This window comes from Pteropus alecto, unplaced genomic scaffold, assembly GCF_000325575.1.
Source record: "Pteropus alecto unplaced genomic scaffold, ASM32557v1 scaffold3, whole genome shotgun sequence".
Taxonomy (NCBI): domain Eukaryota; kingdom Metazoa; phylum Chordata; class Mammalia; order Chiroptera; family Pteropodidae; genus Pteropus; species Pteropus alecto.
Window position 1 is genome coordinate 48,089,611 of NW_006442484.1, and position 19,693 is coordinate 48,109,303.

The window sequence follows — 19,693 nt, forward strand, 5'->3', positions numbered from 1 at the left end:
AGTCTCCCACAGTTCAGTCTCACTGACAATGTGGGCAAATGTGTACAAGAAAAGAAAGGAAATCTCATATTTCATGGCTGTTGTTTTGTATCTGCCTACACTTAAAATTAAAATGAAGAGCTGTTATTCTCCACAAAATTAATAGCTTATTGTGCCGTATTCTCTCCTTCCTGACCCCAGTTTCACCTTAAAATGCTTCACTCTTAACGTTAAATAAACATTTCAAAGAAAGAAAAGAGGTAGCTTTTTATTTTTTGTTGCATGAGAATGACAAATGGTAGGTAGCGAAGAGAGAAGAGTTGGTGTCAACCAAACATTAACATTCAATTTATTTGAAGGGAAATTCAAAATTTCTTGCAAAAGAACTGAAGCCAGATTCAATTTCATAAAATAATTCTTATCTCTAACATGGCAGTCTTGTTAGTGAATTTTTTGGCTCCCATCTCAGCTGTAGCTGAGTGGTAAGCAGAAGTTGTTTGTAAAGCATCAGAAATTTAGCACCAAATTTCAGAAATTGCAATCCGACTCCATCCTGGCTTGTCTCCTATTATTGAGTTACATTTGTTATATTATATTGGATAAAATAAGTATAATTTTAGTGTAATTTACCACTGCTATTTCTATTCATTTCACAAGACATACTAAATACTATGTACCTAGCACTAGGCTAGAAACGATGTCTTGGGGAATATAAATAAAGAATAAAATTTAGTACTTTCCTTTAACAATAAATACATACACTCCTATTTTATATAATTTTCATATATACTTGCATTATTAAATATATGGTAGTGCTACAGACACATATACACAATATGATAATATTTAAGTACTAATTAGTGGAAATTGAAAGTAGAAATTGTACATATTACTTTACAGACTCCCTAGAACCTGTTCTAATATTTGTGCAAGAGAAAAATATTTTTATCAATGGATGCAAGAGCAAGGACAGTGGATTAAAAGACTGGCATTTTTTTTAGTACCTGTTATAAACCTGTGGCTTGTAAGTATAAACTTCGCAAACTCAGGTTAGATATTGTAATTTTTCTAGTATTTACATAGGCTGAGAGGATTATGTTACTCAAGGTTGCATATACAACAAGCATTATTATTATGAACATGTGAGTTCTTGAGATCTTTCATTAATTAATGAGTTACTTTGTCCGCACTTAAGGACAGCTAGTATATGCCATGATGTCTTTTTCATAAAGCACTATAAATATCCTTCCCATTTAAAAATCATTATCTTAACCTTACCGAGAAAGAGTAAATATTTTTAAAGCAGTTAGCACACTTCTGGCACACATTATAGGCACTTACTAAATATTAGTCCCACTTTTCTTCCCATCGGTTTTATCATGGTTCATAAATACCCCCAAATTCATTCTTAATTTATGGGTATTCTTGTTTCCTAGTTCTAAAATAACAATAATGGGAGAATTCTCCAAATGGTATTGATCAGTGTTATGTATTAATCAGTATTTTGAGATAAACAAAATAAAGCAGGTTTCTTTACCACAGTATTTCTCAGAATCTTTAATATATTCATGTGCATTGAGACTTCTAGAGGGAAACTGTGGTGTGAAATGTTCTGAACACTTTTTTTTTTTTTTTTTTTAACCAAGAAACCATTTGTTTGCTAATGTTTCAGAGGACTAAGGCTGCTCCAGGTGAAACAATGCTGTGAAATGAGAGCAGCTGAATCACCTGCTGGTTTACCAGCTCTCACAAAGTCTTTCTGTTTCTGTCCTTTCTTATTTTGTCCCTGTCCTTCCAATCCCTCAATCTGTCCATCTCCTCTCTTTTTTGTCCATTCTCTCATTTTCTCTCTGTTCAAATTTGTGGGGTATTAATCCTCAGCCTACTCAGGTGAAGAGGCGGTGAATGTGTGATGACTAGAATAAAGCAGGTAATTCTTTCAAAAACTTTGACATTGACCAGAACCTTTTGTGCTCATAGAGGAATCCACTTAAGAAATATGGAGAACCTGGGGAAGGCCTAGAAAGCTAGAGTGAAGGAAAATGGAGATGATATTAGGATATGGAGAAATAGATAACTGCCCTCTGTGTGCTCAGCCTGGACAATACTAAGCTCTAGAGTGCGGTCTTAACGCTCTGCAAGACAGTAAGCATTGATTTTTCTTTCTATATGCCAGCACGGTGCTAAATGCTTCACATGTATCGTCTCATTTAATCTGTACCACACCCTGTAAGGTAGGACCTAGTATTATCCTCATTTACAGATGGGGTAACTAAGGCTCAGAGGAAATTTGCCCAAGGTCTCAGCACCAGTAAGTGAAAGAATCAGAATTCAAACTCAGGTAGTTTGACCTTAAAATATGCTCTCTCATCCAGTATGCCAGCATTAGTTCTTTATAAAGGTGATATGCAGTGTTTTTTTTAAACCTCAGAAAGATTAAACATATTAGATTAAAATTATAGAGGTAAAACTTCCATGAGGCCCAGATAAGGCGTTGGAAATGATAAAAGTCTTATGTGACCCTGGGATTTTCTGATTTAAAATCAGAAGCCTCATTGTTTCTAAATAGCCCAAACTCAAGTTTAATTTTGCTTAGCAACTGTACTAAAATAATAAAGCTCTTTTCCATGAATAAGTTGAGAAATATCTGTCCTCTAACAATGTTCATAAATCTGCCTTTAGTATAAATTTTGCAAACAACATTAAAGAGTGACTTCTGGAGTAGAGCCAAGTCTTTGCAAATCCACTTTAACCTTGTGCTTCACATTGTGCTATAAAAAGTGAGCTGTGACCTTCCAAGGAAACTGTAAAGGACCATTTTGTGCCTCTTATCTTTTCTTATTTTCCATCCCCAGTCTTCTTAATTACATTTCACATGAACTCTGTGAGTATTAAATGAAGCCAAGTCTATTCAAAATTTCTATTCAATCTTCTAAGAAAAATTGTTTCTGTTTTCTTTGGGCAATCTATAGGCAGTTTCTGATGCATTTCTATACCATTCTGATGGTGTATTTCCCCATCATTGTTTAGGGGACGCTTCTACTATTATATTTTTAAGATAAAACTTTCCAGACTCCTTTGAATCCATCAAACCATTTAAAAATTTTCGTTGTCATTGTCATCAAGGCTGGAGGAACCCAATGGTGAAAGTCTTGATCGGTTGTCTCTAAGCCATTGCTGCCTGCCTGTTAAGTGTTAAACCTCTGACTGAGTTTCAGTCACTTTGCAATAAAATATTTCCAGTACTTGTCCCCATCAGCAGAAAGCCAAAGCTTGCCATTTCCTTGGCTTTTCAGTTTGACAGGGATATGTGAATATCTCTGACCCAATAAAGACATGTGGTACTGTGTGTTCCTGGGCTTGGGGTGTCTCCACGGGTCACTCTATTATTTTCTTTTTTCACTCACAGTAGTAACCCTTTTAAACTGTACATTTCAGTATTCCATTTGCTGAGGAAATTGAGCTTCTCTTGGATCCCTTGATTGAAAGGCTACTTTCAAGAGGATTAGTTAGGCCTGATAGACAAGAAAGTGAAAATGATTTTCTTTTCTTTTTTTTTTACAGTCCCAGGTTCAGATAAAGTTATGGATTTATGGATTGGCATAAAAATTATCTGGCAAGTAGATTCAAAAAGTAAAAATATTAGCTACTACATTAGAAAAGAAACATTAGAATCACAATATGTTCAGTAAGTTTTTTTCAAGAGAATTTCTCTGTAGATGAGATTTAATGATTCAACACCATGTGGCAAATTTTTTCCATTATAAACTTGACTTCAGAATGTGATATTTAAATGGGAGAATATGAACATATTTGTAAACTACTATGAAAATACCAGTTGTAGAGATTACTGACCAAAATCACATCAGGCAGAGCATGTGTCTAGCTCGTGTATAGTTCCCATAGCATGGCTATTTCCTGGGACATATCATTAGATATAACCCATTTCTTGTTCATATTCTAAGTTTACAGTCCTATTTAGTTCAACATCCAGGAGAATTAACTCATTGACACAAAACTATAAAATTTTACGTGATTGCAGTAACAGATGGTACAAACAAAATTTACCTGACAGTTTTAATCAGACGGTGTTTAAAAGTATGTTTTGAGCAGGAATTTTTTGCAGAAATGTTTATGCTTTTGAAGAGTGGCAGTGAGCCCTTGAAAAGCTAAAATTGACTATGCTGAGTTGGATTACAAACTGGGCCAGGTTCCTCTAATGCTCCCTTCCTGGGCATTTCTACCTCAATTTATACAAAAGCAAGGGTCATACTGGAGAGATGGGTCTATCCCACTCTTGCAGGAGTGCAGAGTTCAGTGCCCTCGGGCCACCTGAACTTTGCTCTCACTGTGATGCATTTCAGCAAAGGCACAGATTGCAAACAGGAAGAATTATGATTTTGTGTGTCACCTAGAGATGAAAGAAGCAAGGTGTTTTGCTTCCTAGCCATAAGTCAGAGAATCATAGCTACTGAATCAGGGACAGCTTGTGGGTGAGAGCAGAGAACTGGAGCTAGAAGTACACTTTTTATTGCGAACTACCTAAGTGGTCTCAAGCAGGGCATTTTGCTTTTCCGAGCTTTACTTTCCTGCAGTGCAATGACAGCAACTACCACTTTACATATGCTTCTGTTTCTCTAGTGAATCATCTGTAAATTCACTGGTAAATTGGCTGTACTTCAAATTCCTGAATTTTAGGTCCTATCAAAATTTGGGTTTTTATAGCTGTAGTTTCCATAAATTAACCCTATTGAGATTGGGACTGACAGATATCACTAAAGTAATTTTTGAGTAATAGTTTCTGTTTTTTCTCTTTTTTTCTCAGTCCATTAAAATATTCTAAAAGTCACAGGAAAGAAAAAGGCTTGGAAGTTTCTTGTTTCCCTTACTCTGTTCAGTGCTTGGCCACCAAGTGGAGCTTGTAGCAGCTGCACAGATCAGGATGCTTGCTGCTAATACTGAAGTAAATGAATGTGTGGCAGAATAAAAATTTAAAATCAAATAAAATCATAACAAACTACACACATAAGCAAGTCTTCAAAATAATGATTGGAGCAGCAATGTATTTACTTTTTTCTTCCTTAGTTCAACACAGGGTTTAGATAAAAATTTAATCCCATGGGAGAAATTTTCTCAAGATTTGTATTTTCCAAGAATCATTATTTTTTATTTAGTGTCTTGTCTTTGTTGTTTTTCTTAGATTTCTTGTTCCTCTTAATCACATTTTCTTCAAGTTGATTAAGTAAGACGCAAACTCATATGTGGGGAGTTTGCTGTTTCCATTTTTAATCAGAATTAGTAGAAGTCTAGCTAGCCAAATTATTTTCATCGAGTACAATCTGTCTGCAGTCAGACTGTGCCACGGGCTGACTATATGATCTCAGTTTATATCAGTGTTCTTAGTCGGTAGCTCAACATATAAATCAACTGTGGGAAAATTATTAGGTTTCGATGTTTACTTATTGTAAAGATTTCCCTAAATGAAATAGATTAAGTTGAGAAGGTGGAGGGAGATCCATATATATTTACCCACAATGAACATCAGATACAGACTAGGATAATGGCTCCTAAATCTGCCTATCAGTATTTCCTGGAAAATTTTTTAAAACACATATTCGCACATCCACTCCATATCCACCAAATTATAATTATTATTGGTTGGGTGGAAGAATATGTATTTTTAAAAGTCTAAAGCATATTATTTGAAATTAAGAATAAATAATAATACTTATGATCAGTCAAATTTTAGAACCACGGGACTAGAATATTCTAAAATATTTAATGAATAGATAACAACAGACTCAGAAAAGTTTCTGTGTAATCATACCAATAAATGGGGGAGAGGGGTGATTATACAATATTAATTTTAACCTTAAATTTTTCAACTATTTTGACTGTAAAAATTATACTATTGTATTAATGACTCCAGAATCTATAATTTAATTTCAGTTTTACAAATTACTTCATTAATTTAAGAAGTATTGTGTTCAAAAAAATACCCATAAATGGGATTACTGGGTTCTTCTTTGTCTCTTGTTACAGTCTTTGTTTTAAAGTCTATTTTGTCTGGTATAAATATTACTACTCTAGCTTTTTTTTTTTTTTTCCATGAAAAATGTTTTTCCTTCTATGTATGTCTTTTGGTCTAAAGTGAGTCTCTTGTAGGCAGCATATTTAAGGGTCTTGTTTTCTTACAATGGCAAATAAACAAAATCTTTATCTTTATATTCTTAAATGATTAATACACCAATCTGTCATGAGTTTAAAAAACACTGATGCAATGTTGGATATTATTAGTCTTAATTCATAAAGAAACCAAAGCATTTCTTTCTACTTTGTACTTTCTTTACATTATTGTATCAGACAAAGGAACCGCTGATTTAAAAAGGAAGCAGAGAGGTTGTTTTGTTTTGTTTTAAGCTGGAAGAAGATATAAAACTGATCAGGTTTTGCTTTCCCCAAAATATATGGTTATCTTTAATTTTCCTCCCAAACTTTTTATAACCATATTTATAATTCTTACATACTATATCTTTATTATAGAAAAAAACTTTACTTATAATGATGTGGAAAAGATTACTTGTCTACTATCAAAATCCAGTCAAGGCTAGAACTCTTCAACTTATCTCCCTTTTTATAGGTGCTGGTTTTTAGCTAATCACTATGTATATACACAGTGCTCTTATTCCATACTCAATAATTTGGCAGTTTATGACTCTTCTACACTGAATGTGATACAATCTAAAAAGCATCATGTAGCACTTCTAAAGAACATCTAAGCAATACAAAAGAGACCACTGTAAGCTCAAATAAAAAACAAAACAAGTGCCCCATTCTGAATGAGGCATCTAGGAAGCCCTCTTATAGGATTTTAATTATGGGCAGGAGCTTCAACTGGTGAGTATAGTGTGGGACTGGGGATAAGGTGAGGGGGAGATCCAAGCAAAAGAGACAGCCCGAGCCAGAGCATCTAGATAAGGAGAGAGATGTTGAGACTGATTCTGAATCTTAAGAGAGCTGGAACTAATTTGAAAAATTAATAAAAGTTTATTATCAGAAGTGATATCTGAGCTGACCCTAAAACAAATGGGTAGGAGTCACCTAGGCAAAAGAGGAGTAGAGTTGGGGTGGAGAGTGAATGGTCAGTCCACGGGCTAATGTTTAAAAGAAAGCTGGTCAGGACCAGAAAACAATGGCCAGGACTGAAGACAGATTTGTGAATAACATTCTTTAGAGAGAGTTTTTGAAGACGAAACACCATTCACTAAAGGGGAGTGTGGTGAACTAGAATAGAATAGAACTAAAGACAAAATGGAGAGATAAGCCTGCACTTGTGCAATGGCTGGAGAATAAAATGCCCACATAAGAGAAAGAGAAATATATAGGGAAATAAATTATTACACAAACCAAATCAGAAGAGTCTTACTAAAAAACATACATGACAATCAGATGCAATGCATTATCCTCAATTTGGGACAACTTGAAGACATTTGAAAATGAACTATATAACAGGAAATATTATTGTGTCAATGTTAGATTTACTAGGTATATTAATTGGGTTATAGTAATGGAAGAAAACACCCTTATTATGAAGATATGTGTTGACATTCTTACAAGATGAAATACAAGATGTTTACAACTTATTTTTAAATGATTCAGGAAAAAGTACATATATGTAAATACACAGAGAGCTAGAAAGGAAATGTGAAAAAATTTTAACGATTGGTGAAGTGGATATGGGCAATCAATGTACTATTCTTTCAAATTTGCTGTGGAGTTTTAAAATAAAAATTTAAGGAAAAATAGTTAATAATAAATAATAATAAAAAGTTAAGGAAAAAAATCTTATTAAACAAAGAAAATAAAAAACTCAATCTTTGAAAACAATCTAAAAAGTCAATAAGTTTAAATAAATATATTCATACAATGGAATATTCAGCAGCAATAACAAAAGAATGAGAAAACTGCCTATATACTAATATGGAAAGATAACCAAGTAAAAGAAACAAGATGCAGAACAGTGAGCTTAGTAGGCCACCAATGAGGTAAAAAAAAGGACAAAATAAGAATAAATAGTTGTACTTGTTCATATAACACAAATACACTAGGCAGGTAATAAGAAACTATCTAATTTGAAAAATTAGTCATTTGTTCATTTAATCAACAAGTATTTATTGGGGAGCCCTATTCTATGCCAAGCATTCTTCTAAACTAGTATCTAGACCAGTGAATATATTAGTGGGGTGAAGGGGAGCTCAGTGTTAATGATAGTGGTGGTGCACCATGTATTTTATTCTGTTTTTCAGTAGTAGACATGATAAATCAATAAATTATCTAGTTTGCTAGAAGGTGATAAAGCTGTAGAATAAAGACAAGCAGAGCAGGTTAGAAGACATGAGGGTCCCATGCAGTGGGGGAGTTATGTGCAGTGTTAAATGTGGTAGGCTGGGTAGGTCTCTTTTAGTAGTGAGATTTAAGTAAAGATGGGGAGGGGGCGAGCCAAGTGAGTCTCTGGAGAAAGAGCTTTCCAGGAAGAGGGTACAGCTAGAGTGAAGGCCCTCAGGTGGGAGTTTTCCTGTGGGTTTGGAAGGGGCCAGGAGCCCAGCTCTGTGGAGCTGAGTGCTGGCAGAAGGAAGCAGCAGGAGCAGCAGTGAGGTGTGTGAAGATGCATGATCTTCTCGGGACAGTGCCATGAGGCTTCTGTGGGGATGACTCTGTGTTCCTTCCAGGGAGACTGACAATAAGGCCAGCCTGGGACCCCAAATGGGCACGGGAGCAGCAGAGGTGCTGAAACTGCAGTGTCCGAACAGGAGGAGACAAAGATTGTTTCAGAGGGAATCAGAGTGAACTAATGACCAGAGTGGCTTCCCCAGTGCTCTGTTGCTGTATGGGCCAAGCAACACTCGCAAAACACTGGAGGAAGGGGACTGAAATAACAGTGGAGATTGAATGTCTCTCCAGTTAGAGGACAGAATCTCAGAATCAGGCTTATTTTGATTAAAAAGAAAAATATTTAAAAAACAAACAAGCAACATTTCATGTAAATATTATAGTTTGGAGGCTCAGATATACTACACAATATAATTGTACTAGTTTCGGTCAGAGATTCTGAGAACCTCTGAGAAAACTGCCTATATACTAATATGGAAAGATAACCAAGTAAAAGAAACAAGATGCAGAACAGTGATTACAACAATAAATACTTGTTGATTAAATGAACAAATGACTACATACTAAAGTGGTGGTCCTAGAGAAGATGAGAAGGAGATAAAGAGGTAAGAATGAACTAAAACTGAGAGGTGATCAAAGTGAGGGTGAGAAACAATGAAGACTCTACTGGGACCCTGAAATATCTCTAACCTGAGGCTGAAGGACTGCAGTGTCTTTAGCCAAGAAAGAAAACAGGGGAAGGTTTGAAGGGAAAAGTAATGATTTTAGTTGAGTTAAAAGTGCTCGTAAAAAATCTGTATGTAAATCTTCAATAGAAATTTCTAAAAAGACTAGAATTGAGAAAAGATATATGGTTGGAAATTTTTTAAAAAGTCTAGAAATTATCAAAATAAAACTAATATTGTCATTATGGGATTAGATAACTCCATTTGAAGAATGTATGAAATGAGAAAAGAGACAAAGATCAAGCATTATACACAGAGAGAAAATGGAGGAAGAGATGCCATTGAGAGAGATGTAGGAGGCATCCCAAAGATGAGAGAACTGGAGAAAGTGGTGTCTCAGAGCCCAAATGCACAGAGGGCTTCAAGTCATCAGTTACTTCAGACAGAGCAGCTTCTTATAAGGCAGTAAAGGACTTGGGGGTGGAGAAGCAGAGAGAAGCCAAGGAGGCAAAAAAAATGAAGTAGTTTCCTAGGGCTGTTTTAACAAAATATCACAAACTGGATAGCCTGCACAACATAAATTTACTCTCTCATGGTCTGGAGGTTAGAAGTTTGAAATCAAAGTGTCGACAAGGTTGGCTCCTTCTGAGGGCTATGAGAGAAGGACCCACTCCAGGCCTCTCTCCTGGCTTTGCAGATGGCCACCTTCTCCCTGTGTCTCTTTGCATTATCTTCCCTTTATGTATGTGTGCCTCTGTTCAAATTTCCACTTTTTAAAAGTCATATTTAATTAGGGTCCACTCTAATGACCTCATATTAACTAATTACACCTGAGATTAACCCTATTTCCAAATAAGATCATGTTCTGAGAGGTTAGGACTTCAACATATGAATGTTGGAGGACACAATTCGATCCATTACAATAGTCAAGAAAAGGATGGAATAGTGTCTTAAAGATTGAGCAGCAATGTTTTTGTTTTTGATTTTGCAAAAGACTAAACTATAATTGAAGGAAAAAGAGAGAATGACTAAAAAGTGAGATATGAAGAATGAAAAGCGACAAAATAAAGAGATGGGAAGGGTGGAATTTAGAAAAGTGAATAAAGGCTTAAATTTGTAAAAAAAAAAAAAAGAAAGAAAAAAAGAAAGGGGGGGAATTGAAAGTAAATGGGAGAAGAATGAAAAAAGGCAGAGAAAAGAAAAAGTCAAGCCATTTCACTTTGTATGAGTAAGTGCCTCTGAGAGTAAGGCCTGGTTGAGAATTTCTAAAAAAGCATGAACATTTTGGACTGGTTGTTATGGGGAATGGAACAGAGAATTAACAGATGATAGAGAAAGAAATTTGTAAGGCTTACTGATAATAGATCGATTACTTTTTAAGTAGATATAATCAGAAAAATTATTCTAATGGTTTCATCTTCTTCAGAAGTAGAAAGAAACAGAAAATGAGTGACTGAGTTTACTCACAAAGAGCTTTGATCCACGCTGAACAGAAAAAGATGAAAGGAGAGGCAGGTGTGATGAGAGCAATGTGGGGTGATGCCACAGACCAAGAGTGGCCACAAGAGTGGGAAGCTAAAGTGAAGGCCTTTGGAGTCAAAAACATCAAGGAACTCTAAGGCCACAGCATAGAATGCCAGCAAATGGATACAGAAGTAGCACAGGAAGGTCATAGGGATTTAGGGGGTGGCTCTGTAAAGCCATAAGAAAATGCCTTCTCACGTGCCCACTTCAAGTAGATTCAATTTCACTAGGACTATTATGATAGCAATATTACCTTGAGTTGTAATAATAGAAGCTATAAAAAGTCATGCTTTGTGGGAATTTTCATTTCAGGGCTGACAAGTGACAGGAAGAGGAAGAAGAGAAGGAAGAGGAGGAGGAGAAGAAGGAGATTGTGTGTGAAGAATTTTTGTAAAAATCATGACTAAAAAAACAAAGAGAGAAACTTTTTCTAAGCATTAAAACTTAATGAGCTGGTGAAGATTCTGTATGCAAAGTGACAGCAGGTAGTTTTAAACCTAGTGATCATAAAGTATAACATTCTTTATTTGTTTTCTTAACTCATCACCTTCTTAGACAGGCATAAATTTTTCTGAAGGACTTTTTAAATCAAATTTCCCTTGGAAGTGAAAGCATATGGTTTTCTAAGCTTTAAATTAACCTACAAGTTAGGGTTACCAATGGAAAATGCCACTATTTTGTAACCTTTCCCCAACGCTTGCAGGAGAATTCAATACTATTTATACATATTTTGCCTGTTAGTAATGGAATTGTTTCTAATTTATGTTCTGTGAAAAATTACATCTGTTTTTAATTGGGAAGTTCATTAAAAAATCAGACAAGTAAAACAAATGATTCACTAAAATGAAGACAGGAATTGAAATGAACTAATGTAGGTGTCTTTACTGTTTGGAGACTCACTTAATTTCTGCCTTGAGATATTTTAGATTCAGACCCCACTTTATTTTTTTAATTAGATGAAGCATTGTCAAAGAAACAAACTGTGCTTCCTTTTATAGGTTTTCCTTATAATCATCAGAGATGGTGTGAGCTGATTTACTGTAGTAATATGTTTTAGAGTGGACATTTTTAACATACCTTCAGTGAAGAAATTTGGGGGTGTAATAGAAGTTCAAGTAGCAGAATAGTTGGCTTCTTTATACAGGCTAATATGTGCTGCAATAAGAAAATAGTTCAACAATGCTTGTGAAGCACTTAGAAAATATTTAGGTAACTCAAAAATTATTATAAGAACTCTGGATACTGCTATGCACTCCCTGAAACGCCCGAAAGATCTATAAGTAGCTCCTTTTGTACTAAGTAGTTTATGTAACTATTTGTGAAGAAATATTTCTATTCTTAAAAAGGAAAAATCAGAAAAATTAAATATTTGTTTTTTGATCTTCAATTACCTGAGTAATGGGTCTAGGAATAAATGCAAACAATTAAAAGAAATCAAGTACTAAACTCAGACAATCGTGTCCACACCTTAAGAGATTCAAAGCTTTATTTAGACTTAAATCTTCCAAGTTCTTATAATGACCCAATATATCAACTCCATCATTTAACTTTCTTTTGTCTTCTGCAGTTCTTTCCTTCATAACCTTTGTTACCCAAACGACAGTCCCAAAGCCAACAGCACCAACGTTACATTGAAGTTTGTTAAAATGCAGACACTCAGGCCCTACCTCAGACCTGATGATTCAGTATCTGCGTTTTAAGATCCCCAAGTAATTCATGAATGCGCTATAGGTTAAAAAGCTCTTGTCTAGAATTCACTGAAAGAATAACTTTTCACAATTAGACAGATGATCCAGAGACAAATAAATATGGACAGGGAAATTTTCAGATATGATCTTATATAAAGAAAATGCTAAAGAACTCAAAAACAGAAAAAAAAATATTTGAGCCAATAACAATTTAGCAGAGTTGCAGGGTGCAAGGTCAATAAAAATCAGTTGTGTTTCTATAGATTAGCAATCTGAAAAGGAAATTAAGGAAACAATTTCATTTACAATAACATCAAAAAGAATAAAATACTTAGGAATACATTTAACCAAAGAGATGTAAAACCCATACACTGAAAATTATAAACATTATTGAAAAAATTAAAGAAGACCTAAATAAATGGAAAGATATCTTGTGATCATGAACCAAAAAATTTAATATTGTTAAGATGACGATACTCCCCAAAGTCATTTACAGACACAGTTCAATCCCTATCAGAATCTCAATGCCCTTTTTTTGAAGAAATGGAGAAGTTTATTATCCTAATATGTCAAATTGCAAGGGAACCCGAGTAGCCAAACAAACTTGGAAAAGAACAAAGTTAGAGAAAGCACACTTTCAGATTTCAAAATTTACTACAAAAAGTACAGTAATCAAAACAATGTAGTAGAGGCATAAGGATAGATATATAGGTAAATGGAATAGAAGCGAGAATCCAGAAATAAATCTTGTGTATGTTGTCAATTACTCTCTATAAGGATGCCAAGACCATTCAATGGGGAAAGAAAAGTCTCTTCAACAAATTGTGCAGGAACAATTGGCTATCCATATGTGAAAGAATGAAGTTAGACCTATACCTCATTAATGAAGCAAAAACCTAAATATAAGAAAGAGCTAAAGCACAAGCAACAAAATTAAAAACTGGTAAATTGGTCTTCATCAAAATTAAAAACTTTTGTTCATCAAAAGATACTATAGGCAAATAGCTTTAATAGACATTTTTTTCAAAGAAGATATTCAAATGGCCAACTAGCACATGAAAAAATCTTTGACATTATTAGTTATTAGTTATTTGGGAAATGCAAATAAAAAAACACAGTGATATAGCACACACACACTAAGATGGCTATAAATAAGTTTTTGTCAAGGATGTGAATAAATTGGAATGCTTGTACCTTGCTGGTGAAAGCATAAAATGGTGTAACTGCTATAGAGAATAGTATAGTAATTCCTTAATGAATTAAACATAGAAATATCATATGACCCAGCAATTCCATTCCTAGGTATATACTCAAAAAAATTAAAAACATGTTCAAACAAAAATTTCAATGTGAATGTTCAAAGCAGCAATATTCACAATAGCCCAAAGGTGGAAATGACCCAGATGTCCATTAACTGATGACTGGATAAACAAATTGTGGTATATTCATACAATGGAATATATTTTCAGCCATAAAAAGGAATGATGTACTGACACATGCTACAACACAGATGAACCTTGAAAACATGCTAAGTGAAAGAAGCCATATTGGCATTTTTGGAATAGGTAAATCCATAGAGACAAAAAGCAGATTAGTGGTTGTCAGGGGCTGAAGCTAGTATAGATTGAGAGAGAAACGGATTGACTGTTTAATGGGCATGGTCTTTTTTAGGTCATGAAAATGTTCTGGAACTAGATAATGGTGGTAATTATACAACATTGTACATATACTAAAAAGTCACTAATGGTAAACTTTATGTTATATTTGTTTTACCTCCATCTAAAAGAAAAATTCTGTATTATGTTGTGCAAGGCACAGTGTTAAGTAATGTGATATGAGAACATAATTAATCCATAACATAAGTTATTAATAACTATATGAATTAATAACTATATGAACATAATTAATCCATAACATAAGTTATTAATAACTATATGAATTAGATACAATTATTATCCTCTTTCACAAAGGAGAGAATCCAGGTTCAGATACAATAAATTTGCCCAAGGGTACATCAGAAGAAAGCAGAGATGCAGAGATTTAACTCCAGGCCCTGGGAGTGAACCATTCACTCCACTGCCATATCCTGAGATACTATGAATTGCTGCCTCAAATAACATCTAATATATTTACAGGGTTTAATAACATGCATCATTTTTTAAATATTTAAAATATGCATTTGAATAGAGAAATGCTTATGATGTAATGCTGATTGGAAAAATCACACTACAAAACAACAAATGTACAAATTTATATTTAAATACACACATATAATGTATATATACACATATATTTTAAAATACTCAATATTATATGCTTTATATTTCCTTCCCATTACCATACATACTCATGCACCATGAGTCATTTTAATTTTCTTTCGTTTTATGTATTTTTTAATTTTTCCAAAATTGAGATGTATTATATAATCAGAAAAATAAAATGATAAACATTTTTAAAGAGCTACTTTCTTGTAGTGGTTCTGATGATAATTATGCATTTAAATTATTCAATAAACTTGTAAGATAGTCTGCTCTACTTTTCTATCTCACAGTTATAAATATTTTGTAACTTTAAACGATTTATTCCTCAGAATAAAGATTCCGTGGGACCTAATGTTGGTATTTTTTAAGATCTCCAAATAATGTTATCTGAAGGAATTTGAGGCCAAGATCATAAATCCAATTTATAAAATCGCTCAGCAACAACTGGAAAATATTTTCATTGACTTGGAAAATCGGATTAGATGATGAATCATAGAAGATGGTTTTAATCTTGAATCTGAGGAATGTGAATTCTACTATATTAAAACACTGAAGATGACATTTCTATACACTATTTTCAACTTGCTTCTGTCCTAGAACTTCAAAGATTATTACTCGAACTATGTGTATAAAGTCTTTATATATTCATCTATAAAATTAAGAACATGAACATACATGAAATGTATGGGAAAAACCTCTAAGTCAGTGGCTCTTAAACTGTAGTGTCAATTTAAACTTTCTGGGTTAAAATTCAGATTCTGACTCAACAGGTTTGGTGGGTAGAGTCTGAGATTCTGCATTCTTAAGACTCCCAGATGCTTCCGGTACTGACTTCTAGGAGCCCACTCTGAATAACAAGGCTATAAATTGCCTTTAAACCATTAAAAGGGGGATTAATTACCACCATCTCAAAAGACATCATGCTCCACCTAAAGTCACTCTCATTCAAACTGCTAGTTTTCTAAATGATTTTCATGCCTTTAATTTCACTCCCTCCTATTCTTATCATTCACACTGCTTCCAAGGTAACCTTCTAAAATGCAAATGCCTTTAAGGTACTACTACATTTGGATAATACCTTATTGCCTATCACATCTCAAATCCAAATGCTTACAGGGGCCAGGCACATTTGTGAATAAGTAGAGCAGAGGTAGGAGGGGAGGTAGTTGATAAAGAATGATGGGAACTGTGGCAACTGGAGTGCACACGCCTTTTCTAAAGGAAATCACTATCACTGAGCTCTAGCCAAGGGCTGCTATGTCTATATGGAAAAGTGAGCCTGATATTGACAGATGTTCCAGTATTTTTAGAAGGAGCAGGAAATCTGAATTTTTTTTTTTTTATAAAAATGTTAACAGTTTAAGATTGGCAGTGAATTAAAAAAAAAAATCCTGATGCCCCAAACTACACAGAATCTCTGAACATGAGATGAGATCCAGATTCCAGTATTTTTACAAAGCCCCTAGATGATTCTAGTGTGCACCAGCTAAAAAGGGCCTGAACTTAACCAAGGGCTGAAGATAAGGAAGTGAAGGGATTAAGAGCACACCATGATGGTATAAAAAATTAATTTAAACTGAAAACATCTGAACAATCAGTTATCACAGAAAGAAATATTACCTAAACTTAAGCAGCATCTCCTGAAAATACAGCTGCTATTTACCCACTTCTCAGGCAGTTTCCTGACTGAAAGAAGACTGACTCTTTGTACCAAGAAGTGAAAAGTCAGCATTCATAAACCCTCCCACTGGGAAACTTCCAGCCAGGAAAGAGATAGAGTGCCCATTCCATTAGCAGTAAAACATCCGACAGAACCTTCCATATTCTCCCATTGAGGCCCCAAAACTCCCTGTTTCATTAAGCTGATATATATAAACCTGTACTTTGGGCTATTCCACAAGTTTTCCATTACTGAGAGCTCCCATGTGTATGTGTGAAAATAAAGCTTGTCTTTATTCCTGTTAATGTTTACTGTCAGTTAATTTGCAGGCCCCCAATCACTGGACTCAAATTAGAAGAGGAAAAGTATCTCTCCCAAAAGAAGTAAAAGTTGGTTCTTGAAGGCACTTTTATGAACATTATTTCTGATGTGTGGAAGAAGGAATGATTATGCCTCCTCAAATGAGATAATATGAAACTGTTTGTTTACATATTACTTTAATACATTCTACAATCGACTCTGAGCTCCAAAGGTTAAATTCATGCCTTGGGGCATCAAACTGATACATGATAAAATCTAAGAGTATTTAAGGTTCTTAACCAAAGGGTGGTTTATAATCATCTATGTCTGCTATTTCTTTATCTGTTACATATGTAAAAGGAAATCAATTTTTCATATTTAGTAAAGAAAGTATAATTTAGTATAATGACTCAGAGTCAAAGGTTATGTTAAAAATCCTTTAGTTCAATAGTTTCAACACATTCTGAATAAGGTATTACATTTATTGAGACACAAAAATTACCATATTTCTTATTTGAATGCATTTCAGTAAAAAATGATATAAGCATTTTCAAAGTTTATTTAGAAAGAATTTACTGAGTAGATGAACAAGAAACACAGAACCGTTCATGCTATTTGAATAAGCTGTGGGAAGCAGAAACACCTACTTTCCCTGCATTACTAGATTATTTATAAGAGTTTCACTAATGAATCTCCAGTTTGAGCCCTCATTTCTATGTCAAATCTCATTTGAAAGGAACATTCCCCCTTATTCTCCTTATACCAACACCCAAATAAAAGTCCAAAATGTAATGTGCTTCTTCCTGTTTAAGGGCATATAAAAATAAAACCCTTCTTTAATAGCAAGAAATGAGATTTTTGAAAAACCACAGATGAAAACTCTTTAAATGTTTACATCATGGATGGGAAAGAAACAGTATTTTTTAGAGTCACTATTAAAATGTGTATGTTTTCACAAATATTTTCTAATTGAGTTTTCAATGAGGAAACTCTAATTGAGGAACAACGGCTGGTTCCTTCGTACAGGTGAAGGTCAAATGTACCCAAGACTGCATAGTGAGTAATGTAGCTGGAATTTCAAACTGTTTTGTTTTTTTTTTTCCATATAGATGCAACTTATTGCAATAGACAAGAGATAAGCCAGGAAAGAGCTTTTTGGGTGTGATGCTTTCTCTCCCCACTTGCGTCATCATTATTTGTCAATGGATCTTTTCAGGATAAAAAGTAGTAGCCCAGTCCAGTATAAGCCAGAGGGGAGGTAAGAAACAACTTCAGGATAATCCTAGCATCTTACCAGTAGAGAGCTAATATATGAGAAGTAAGCAACCTGCCCTGTATCTTAGTAGGCCCTCTCAAATTCTCTACCATGTGAGCTTGATCACATATAACCCGGGAAAATGGGTCTTGGAACAAAGCCAGGGTTCAGAATCTAATCTGTGGGAGGTTCTCCAATGGGTCCCTTACTGTGTATCTGTCTGAAGCAAACCAGGAATTGTTGAGCCATAATTGTAACAATAGGTGCTCTCTGCACTCAGGGGCACCCTGTTCCCTCACCGATTCATATAGAAAGGGACAAGTTAGAGCACTGGCTTTCATATCTTCCAAGACTTACCAGTCAAAACTGCTGGAATACCAATGGAATATTAACTCACAGAGAAAAATAACATCTGATGAGCATAAACGACACACTAAAATAATCTAAATCAGAGGAAGTAGCATTAATGTACTAGACAGACACAAAGTTTAATATAGAAATAAAGTATACCTTAAGATATAAAGAAGGATATTAGAAAGATGGAGGAAAAAACAGTTATAAAAAAGAATCAATGTGAGGGATTGGGCATGAAACATGTAATAGTCAAAGTAAAGAACTCGACAGGAGGGCTGAATAGAAGTTCAAAAGAAGAATCAGTGAACCAAAAGATCAGGTATTAGGAAGAGATAAAGAAATTGAAGGCAGTTAAAATTATGAAGTATAGAAGTAGAATATCAATGTCTACATAGTAGAACCTTCCAAAGTTATACAGCCTCTAGGTATTACCATATGAACACAAGGAACTATATAAACTAGATGCAAGTAGTGTTGTAGGAAGAAACACAATGAGATCTATGTCTTAATACCATTTTTGCAAATTGAAAACATGTAACTCTGTATACATTTTAGGAATGGAAATATGTCTAAAGACATATATAAAACCCATTAGAGTGAGTGCCTGTGAGGATGGGAATGTGAGGGAGAAAGAGAATGAAAAGAGAAATAATAAAAACCAAGGTTTATAATGAATTAAAGAGGTTGTGTTACTCTACTATGAGGGCCACATTTTTTTTTGTTTTTTGTTTTTTTTTAAATAAGTAAATAAAGATAATGAATGGATAGATAGATAAAAGGTGGCTAAGTGATCTAAAGCCACCAGAGAATCACAGAAATGAACTAAAAGAATGTTTTTTTCTTCTTCTCAGTTAAAAGGGCTTAATAAACAGATATGAATCAAACATCCTTTTTATACCAGGCACTGTTCGAGGTTCTGGGAATACTAAGATGAGTGAGATACTGTCTCCACTTTTAAGAAATGGTGCTATGTCCCCAGTCTTGTCCCATTCCTTTTGGCCAGCTCTAAAAAGATGTTTTTTACACTCATGTTGCTTTAAATATAACAAGCACAACTGATATTATAATCTAAATCACGTCTTCTTTACAGAATCTGAAACTTAAAGGAAGTTTTGAGGTCACCTAGGCCCATCTTCCACAGCCTTAGGAATCTCTTATATTTCCCAAGCTGTGGAAGTTTCCTTCCCTATAATGATCATGCATTGTTAGCATTTCTTTCTTATGGAGTGGCTGTGGATTAAGTGTTACTTCTGAAGCAATTCCCATCAGTCTCTCTTCTCTGGGTTAAATACTGCTAGGACCTTTAACCAACTGCTCATATCCTATCTGTCTGCTCA

General features: G+C 34.4%; 1 protein-coding gene across 1 annotated transcript in view; it reads right to left on the reverse strand.

The window, feature by feature from the left end:
* Nucleotides 1–19,693, reverse strand: part of CCDC141 (coiled-coil domain containing 141) — a 160,744-nt gene that overhangs the window by 72,163 nt on the left and 68,888 nt on the right. The window lies entirely within an intron of this gene.